Here is a 9,172-nt window from a genome sequence, read left to right as displayed (position 1 = left end):
TAAAATATATTAATTCAACAAAAATGAAAAAAATTGAATAAAATTAAAGTCAAATAGATTTAAAAAAAAAACATCCAGCAAGATAACAAAAATACAAACCCCGCACCTATACCAAGCTCACACACACCATAAGAACTAGTACACCAAACCGGTTTCTCAAACGCTAGGATTAGGTGACTGTAAGCCCGTATTGGTTCTTTTTCTGGTCCCTACGGTTGCTCTCTAGCATTCAGCATGCTGTTTTAGACTGCTGAGATATATTTCAGTCCTTCTAAGACAAGTGCATAGCAAAGGTGCTGAAAAGTGTGTCAAGTTGCGCAAAATGCCCCAAAATGAACATTTCTGACAGCGCATCGTTAAACGCCCGCGTTTAAATTGCACAACTGTCGATGTTCCTGACACATGCTTCTGCACCGTTCTCTGAGCTGATTGCTTTTTTGATGTTGTTGTCATCGCATGGTAAACAAACATCAGAGAGCGAGGTACCTGGGCTTGCAGCTCCATTCATTCTACATGCTCATCTCAGCACAGTCTGTCCCGCAGCAACGTGAGAAAATGACTGGAGTCTGAGGGACACCATCTGGCAGACCTGATGGGGACCGGTGCGCATGCGCAGAGGAGAAGGGGGGGGGGGGGGGGGAGGGGGGGAACAAATCCCTATTCATTGGAGAGGTGCTCAAAGAAAAGCAGAGGGGCACTGACTCCAAACAAACAAGCCTGGACCACATAGAGGTAACTACAGCTAAAAGCGTTCATAGCGATGAGAGGAGACTGACAGCTCTGGAAAAATTTACAGTTTTAGCAAAAAATTAAAAAAATAAAATGATAAAAGTAAAGATAAAAAGTAAAAAATTTGATAAAAAAAAATAAAAGAAAAAGAAAATGAATTAAACAGATTTTAAATAAAGCAAAAAATATAAATAAAGTAAAACTAATAATAAAGTAAATTAAAGATAAGAAATTATTTTTAAATCAAACAAAATGAACAAGAAAATAATGAAAATAAATGACATATAAATTAAAAAAATAATCAAAAAATAAAAAATAAAAAAATAAAATAAATAAAAAATAAATAGAAAAAATAAAATAACAAAAAAAATAAATAAAAAAATAAAATAAGTAAATAAAAAAAAATAAAAAAAAAAAATAAAAAATAAATAAAAAAAATCCTTGTGATATAAATATTTTTGCACAATTTACGGCTGACCATAATAATGCGATGAATTTCTTTCACTAGGAGAGGTGAATATGCTGCAGCTTCCGTAGAGAATTTCTCAGGCACGTTCACATGTATATTAGCAACAACCATAGCAACCTGAGGCACAACATTTCCCAGGAAGATGTACGGTGCCATCACCTACACGTGAGGACATCCCAACATTCCGGGCATGGTGTGGGAATCATTGAATGCCCCAGGACGGAGGGGCAGCAGGTTCGCTATGTGGGTCCTCAGCATCACCTCGGGGGGAAGTGAGGTTGACACATGGACTGGGTACCACACACACCTGTAAAGGGGAGCACTGCATCCCCAATGGGATGGAACTTCACTGGGCGCTGTTACAGCTTCACTAAAAAGTGGAACTCCAGCTCACCGGCCACCGATTCTGTCCTGCCCGTCTTGTGATTTCTATCTGCTGAACAGCACATCCAGGATCTGACCTAGTTGTCACCCCCAGCACTGAAGTAGGTGAAAAGCAGACCAAATTGCGAAACGCGTCAGTAGCCCGGTGTGGTGTCTATGGAGGTGGTCAAAATGCATCTGAAGTGGCGCGAACAGCTGGTCAAAGTGCATCAGGGACAAGTAACCCAGCCACAACTGTGAAACGCGTCAGAGTAGCCATCCAGGGGCAAAAGGTATCTAGAATGATGCAGCTGGCTACATTGAGGAAACTCCAGATCCTGGCACAAATCGTTATGGTAAAGTACCAGGGTTACAAATGTGTGGTGCGCTAGGGTGCACGTCACCTCCTTTGTATTGAAGGAGTAGCGGGATACTAAGGGGTCATCCTGCTGCTCTGACCCCAGCAATTTACTTCTTGGGTCCTTTCCTCTGCTGGGTGACAGGTACCAGCTGCCCTGACAATGAATGGGAGTTGTGTTTTGTGTGTGGAGTTCTGCTTTAGGTCCGGTCCTGCTTATGGTGGATGGAATGGGGTCGCTAAGTTGAGCACTGCAGCACTGGGATGACATGCACACGGTGCAGGGGGGGGGGGGGGGGGGGGGCTGCCATGGCAGAGGCGCATCACAGGCGGGGACACACACAGGGGACACACAGGATGGAAGAAACTCCGCTCACCCATTACCTCCACCCCCTTCACACACACCAGCTGCCGGTTCCGTTCCTCTCAGACCCTCGACCTCTCCCCGGTGCCGTCCCGGACTTACCGGTGTTTCGGTGATGCTCCGCTGCGCCGCCGCCGCCTCCTTCACTCACACACACACACCAAGCAGGGCGCGAGCCCAGCGCCCGAACACGTGACTCAGCCGCCGCCGGTCATTGGCGGCCGGCAGCGCATTGGCCCGCCCTGCTCCCCTTGTACCTGAGAGGGGCGCGCGCGGGCCTCTGCTGCACCTGAGAGGAGAAAACGGGAGCGCGCATGCGCGCGCACGTCGCCCAACGAGTTGAATTTGAGAGGAGGAGGAAGAGTGCACTTACCTGTGTGTGGGGGCTTAGATAAAGCTTTAAAAAGGAGCTAAAGAGATTCAACTTTTATTAAAAGAAAATAAATGCTCAAAATGATATCGTTTAATATATTGCAATTTATATATGAGCACAATGCAATGAAATGAACCTCACCAAGAGTTCTGTGACTCCATTTATATTTCACAATGCCCCAACACACCTTGACAAGTAATAACACTTCACGGCAGGTGCATGGTAATGCGTCATGGGAATGCATGGGCACGCATGGGCAACTTTTATGTGTGCATGGGCGCTGAGCAAAACTTTGCAGGGTTCAAGGTCCATTTTGGGGTTCTGAGATACCCCATAAGTGCATGGGGACGATGAATGGAGGAACCAGTCGCATTCTGAGGTGGTAACAACCTACAAGCCCACGTTACTGAAAAAACATTGACTTGAATATTCATTGAGAAACTTCTAAATTTGTTTGGGTTGGGTTTATTTCTGTAGCACAGTTCTGCGCGGTTGGGTCAGCACCCCTTTGCAACGCATCGCAGATTGGGTTGCCATTTAAAACAAAAGGCTCCGCCGTGCATCGGTGCTTGATACGAGTGTTACTGTGCGGTTTGGTACCAAGGAAATTGGAAAAGGCGGCCCCGCAATGCACCGGGCCCTAAATATTATACAGAGAAGTGCAACTTTGTGCAGCTCATGCCATGGCTTGGTGTAAGGGTCAGTTCATTACATGCAATGCCATACACTGCTCAGCCACCATAACTGTTGGGGTTCATTCCTGCCAACTGGGCCTTAGATTTTGATATAGAAGAACAGAATGCAACTATGTAACAGTTCATACCCAGCAGCCCATGTTGCCAACACAACTGACTTGGGGCCCCTGCTGTGGAACTGACTTCCTGCCCCTGTTGGCTGAAGAGCATCCAGGACCATCATGCACCAGCACGCTTTGCACCCCCACTTATTCCTATGGTATAAAAGTCCATTCATTACATGCAGTATTGTGCTGCAAAGCAACCCAGATTCTCACCAAGCCGTGCGTGCAGCTTTACGTGCCCTGACGATGATGTCTGCCAATAGTATATTACAGTACAGGCTGCAATTCTGGGTGGGTTGAGGGCCAGCAGCAAAACAAACAGTTATGCAGGTGCTACTAGTCTTGGAGGCAAATTTCTAATCCATTGCTTAGCAAGCAAGAGTTGTCCGGTGACACCTGGGTAGTCTGGAAATTTGATTCTTTGGCATCGTGGTGACTACTGGCCTTCATTTTTTTTTTGTATACCGGTGGGTATTTAGTAGACCAATAGATCATTTGCAACTCCAATTTAATGTATAGCGCTGCGTAATATGTTGCCACTATATAAATCCTAATTATTAATATTAATTATATTATTAGATAGCTTTGGATGCACTTCACCTTTGTTTTACAGCTTGGTGCAGGTGGGTGGAGGACAGATACCTAAAATCTCACTCTATACTACAGTGTTAGTCAATTGCATGATTGCAATTTTTGAAATGTTACAATGTGGCAATAAGATAACATGTCAATACTTTTATACAAGGACGTATTGATAAAAGAGCAATCAGGTTTTATATGGTGGCTGGGATCACCTTAATGAGGGCAGCATGGTGGCTCAGTGGTTAGCACTCTGTCCCTTGGCAGTGCTAGGTCCCAGGTTTGAATCTCGGCCAGGACAATATCTGCATGGAGTTTGCAGGTTCTCCCCGTGTTTGTGTGGGTTTACTCTGGGTACTCCAGTTTCCTCCCACATTCCAAAAACATGCAGTTAGGATAATTGGCTTCCCCCCCAAAACTGACCTTGGACTGTGGTAATGACATATGACTATGGTAGGAACATAAGATTGTGAGCTCCTTTGAGGGACAGCTAGTGACATGACTATGGACTTTGTACAGCGCTGCTTAATATGTTGGTGCTATAATAATACTGTGTAATAATAATATATATTCATCAGAAGCTATATTCACTTTCATGAAGTGATATGTGCCTAATTCTACTGCAGCCGCATTTGCTACTCCTGGTGATTGCAGCCAATGAGGGGTTGCATAGCACTGATCTCCATTTTTTCCCATGGGGACCACCCCTTTGATAGAAGTGACCTTCACTGGAGCTTAATGTGTAGATCAAGTCTAATCAAAACTTTATAAACCAGCCAGCACCGAGTAAGGTTACCAGTTAATTCATGAACTCAATAATATACAGGTCCTATACAATTCTCTTGAATGGTCTTCCTCATCCTATTCGGCTTGCTCCTACTTTCTGCTCATCTAACAGAGCACTCAAAACCCATTCTTTCAAATTTGCCAACCTGTCTTCTTCTGTCTTTTGAAACAGTCACTGCTTCCCACCACTACATATCCCCCTCCTATTGTGTGTTAATTTCCCCACCTACTAGATTGTAAGCTCTTTAGGGTCCTCTCCTCCTCCTGTATCATTGTCTGTATCTGTCTGTCATTTACATCTCCTATATAATGTACAGTGCTGCATAATATGTTGGCACTATATAAATCCTGTTAACTAATAATAATAATATTTTGTGTATAAAATAATTTTTAAAAATTCATAAAGTAACACAAATGTCATTGATATTCCCTTCAAATAAAAATGACCATGTACAAGTTTTGTAGATTTGTTAGAATGCAAATAGTTTAGATTGAGCTGTAATTATAGCAACTTGTGACATTGCAGACACAGTTCAAGCTATAGACTGATGATCTATAGACGCCATCTGTGTTCGGCCGGGGTCGGAGAGCCATCTGTGCAGCTTCTAATGTGACCGCACTTTGTGATTGGAAGGAACAGCAGGAATATCACATCAGAGGTAAATCTCAAGCTTGCAAGGGGGAGAACATATGTATGTACTGTATGATACCGGCTTTGATGTACATTTATCCTATATTGGTCCCCACACATTGGCCTCTCTATTGCCCACATTGACTAATAAAAATCTTGGGAATTGAAAACAATTTTTATGCATTTTCCAACAGAGTATGTGCAAATGTATGTATTAATGCATCGCTTGCTTTCTTCGTTTTAGGAAGCACCTTATCACCCCCTGGGTTATGCATCCCTTTTTCTTCTTTCACCAGCCATGATCTGGCTCCATTGTGCAAAGATGCAAAAAGACCTAGCGCTACCTAGGCACTGTCATAGTCCTTTATCTTGGGATCCCCTCCAGCTTGGTTGGTTTGGCACCATTGGAAAAAGTAGTTAGGGCTTTTGTGTGCTTTTTGCAGGGCTATTTAATGCTAACTAGGTCAATGGCTTGGGCAGGGGTAATTGTCCTGGTGGTGGAGCTTTCTTATATTATCCCTCCTTTTTTGTCTAAAGATTATAGCTCTCAAATTTAGGATGACCAAACATCATTCTTGGTTTTGGGGTTTTAGTTGTACCCTTAGATATTGATTCTAAGAATAGACAGAGCCTGCATGATGGTTCAGTTGGGGATGACTTTGGGAAATCCTCAAAAGTATGGGTATGGCTTTGGTAGCCTCATTCCTAAATGAGAAAAAAATGGACAATTCAGGACTGCTGGAGGCCACCATATGATTTGTGCCAGGTCCCCATTAAACTTTGGTATGGTACATGCATGGAAGTGTACCTGTTTGGGATACATTTTGATGCTGGGCAAAGGAAGATAACTTCATGGAGAAGGTATGTATTGCTCCAGAGGGCCTGCACTCAAAGGGGCCAGGGTATGCCTAATGTCATTAAAACACCCCTGCTCTACCTGTAAGCCCTGACAATCAACTTCTTTTATTCTCTCCCTATAGTACAACAGTGCTTTTGATCCCAACAAGAAAATGTATCAGCTGATGTCAATTGCTGCACTCTTTTTAGTTGGATGATTCCCAAGTATCTCTATGGATCAAAAAACACCCCCTACATTACTGAAATTAAAAGATGAGGGGGAGCGTATTTGTTATTTCTATTCTAGGGTGACAGAGCTGCTTCTCTATATAGGCAATACAGAGAGAAAACATTGTCACCCTACAATAGAGAGTGGCAGGCTCACCAGGTGAAAATAAAAGTACTAATCCAGCCACCACATCTAAGGACTGGTAAGCTGGTATATGACATTTTTGCTTCCTTTTTGTGCTCTTCTATTGTAGAGATTGTATTCCCAAGTGTGAAAAACTATTCAGTTTAAAGGCCAGTGGCATAAATTAACCGCACAGTTCTTGGACGGGGTTCATGAGGCTTCATTGCACTTGTGACACTGCTCGGATAATCTGATATTCTCCTCTAGAAAATGTATCCTATGCCATGGAAAGTCGCTAGACAGGGGATTTAGTTATAAATGATGACTCATTTAAAATGTATAGCATCCACATAAGGTGTACTTGGCCATTAATTTTGCATGGCCTATAACAGAAAAATGAGGTCCCTGGTGCCACTCGCTCGGATTATCTGCATGTGATGCCATGCTATGACCTCTGTCTTTATACTCGTATGTAAGTTCTAAAGCAAAGGAACTTATTTGCCAGTCACACTTAAAGAGGAGCTAAATGCAAAAAAGTCACCAGGAGGTTGAGCTTAATGGCAGACATGCAGTTTCTTTTACCAAAAAAACTTTTGCCCAGTTTCTGGTGGCTTTTTGTTTTTTTGTGGCATAATATAGAGCCTAGCTTTATATGCAGTACTGCCAAAAATGGACCAGGAACAATGTAACACCTTAGCTGCATCAACGGTGGCCAAAGAGGATTGCAGTGGGTCTGGACAAATTGAAGGTGAAGATGGCTGCAGCCGGGGAGGGGGTTGGTCAATGGGTTCCTGGACCTGTCATTTTTGCACGGTGCTTAGCAAAAGGTAAATTTGTGCCATAATTATGCTGTGCATACTTTACAGTTTTGGCAAAAGGTCACCCACACCATCAACGGTTCCAATTTAAATTACAAGTATAAAGGGATTATCTTTCATTTTAGGAAAGGGAGCCAAGAAAATCACCCTTTTATGCTCCTGTGGCCGGTTGTACATCCAAAAACGCTGATGTAGTCCAATTTTAAATCGTAATTTATTCCAAACCATTTGTATGCGATTGTTTCAGGCTTTCAGTTCACTTTCTATGAGCATAAAAAAGCACCTCCTACCTAAAATGTTTAATAAATATAAACCTACTGTCACCTACTGCTTGGTCAGCTATGTCCTGAATATTTTTTTCGGCTGCATTTTTATCTCTATAACAGCCCGTGCATGGAGGATAGGGCAGAGCAGCGATCATTGGCCATGCATGCAGTTGAGTTCCAATGTCACACAACAAGACGCCATTGATGGCCAAACTTGCACTGGCCATAGGGAAGCTGGGGAAGCCATGCCTGGTGGAAACAGTAAAGGTTGAGAACATGAGCAATGGTACCCTACCTAACCACTTATATCACATCTCCTCAAAAACTGTTCTGTCTGTAAATCCTAGTCCCATCATGTAATTAGGATGGACAAAGGCAGTCATGTTTGAAGTTCATCTTTTATGACCACCTGAGATGTGGGCATGGTCTTGAAAGAACTGGGGGTCATTCTTGGGATCACCAATGCAGCCACCACATCCATGCATTGGCAAGCTTCATTATATTACATTTTTGTGACTATACACTAAAATTGGGGGCTTTTCAGTTTCCCCTAGCCCACCATGACAAATTGCATCTTTTTATTTCTGCACAGCACATAATGCTCCGGTAATGAAACTTGCAGAGCTACAAGGTTGCAAATATTATTCCAAATGTATGTCCTCATGTAATCCAGTCCAGAGGTTTTCATATTTATCAAAGGCCAATTTCGCAATGCTTCTTGGGTTTCTCATTGGTCTGAAGCTTTGACAGTCTCCCATTGCGAGTGAGATGTTTTGATAATTACTGAGCATAGTGGATGGTCACAGTGGTAGCACATTCCGTCATGTATCAAATTACACTATGTATTGCATTACCATAGATGACACTGTCCTTACAAGTCTATCAAGGTCATTCGGGGGCTTCCGTTGCAGCATTGCCTCTAGTGTCATAACATCAAAATAAAGCAGTGACTTGCTGTGAAGCCAAGAAGCCTCCTGCAGTACATTAAAATGCAAGGTTACTTTTCAATATTCCAGGAGGATTGTTAGAAAACTGTGCCCTCGTTATAATTGTTTTGTGCTACTTCATTATATTCACTCCTGATTAAAAAATGAAATGGGGAAAATTCTGCTGCTGTTATTAACAAAATTCTCTTTGTGGTAAGATCTAATTATGAGGACAAGATCGTTAAAAATGTAACACCTCACCAATAATTATTTGATGTATATTTTCTCACATTTTCAGATTGCAGATGGAAAAACAAGAATTTTTTAAGGGTGTTTTTACGTCATGTCTAATATAATTACCCTAGTTTTAGGTAGCCCAAAAGTATTAACTTTATTTCTCTCAGCTCTTCTGAGCTTCCAGTGGGAATTATTTGGTGAAATATGTAATACGCTAATTACATTCTTGTCTTGTTTTCTTTCAGTGGCACATATGTGCAACCTGTTAGTTCAGACTATGGAAAT

General features: G+C 42.5%; 1 protein-coding gene across 4 annotated transcripts in view; it reads right to left on the bottom strand.

The window, feature by feature from the left end:
• Positions 1 to 2,501, bottom strand: part of STRBP (spermatid perinuclear RNA binding protein) — a 108,882-nt gene extending 106,381 nt beyond the window's left edge. Inside the window, exon 1 of one of the 4 annotated variants that reach the window (XM_072431253.1) lies at positions 2,386 to 2,501. The gene's annotated coding sequence lies outside the window, so the exon portion shown is untranslated. Of the gene's footprint in view, positions 1 to 486; positions 571 to 2,385 lie in introns of those variants that run through there. The other 3 variants (XM_072431254.1, XM_072431250.1, XM_072431251.1) reach the window with 3 other exon arrangements.
• Between the last annotated feature and the right edge of the window lie 6,671 nt (positions 2,502 to 9,172).

Source organism: Pyxicephalus adspersus, chromosome Z (assembly GCF_032062135.1).
Source record: "Pyxicephalus adspersus chromosome Z, UCB_Pads_2.0, whole genome shotgun sequence".
Taxonomy (NCBI): Eukaryota; Metazoa; Chordata; class Amphibia; order Anura; family Pyxicephalidae; genus Pyxicephalus; species Pyxicephalus adspersus.
Note: the sequence above shows the minus strand (reverse complement) of the source record. Positions and strands in the feature narration are given on the sequence as shown.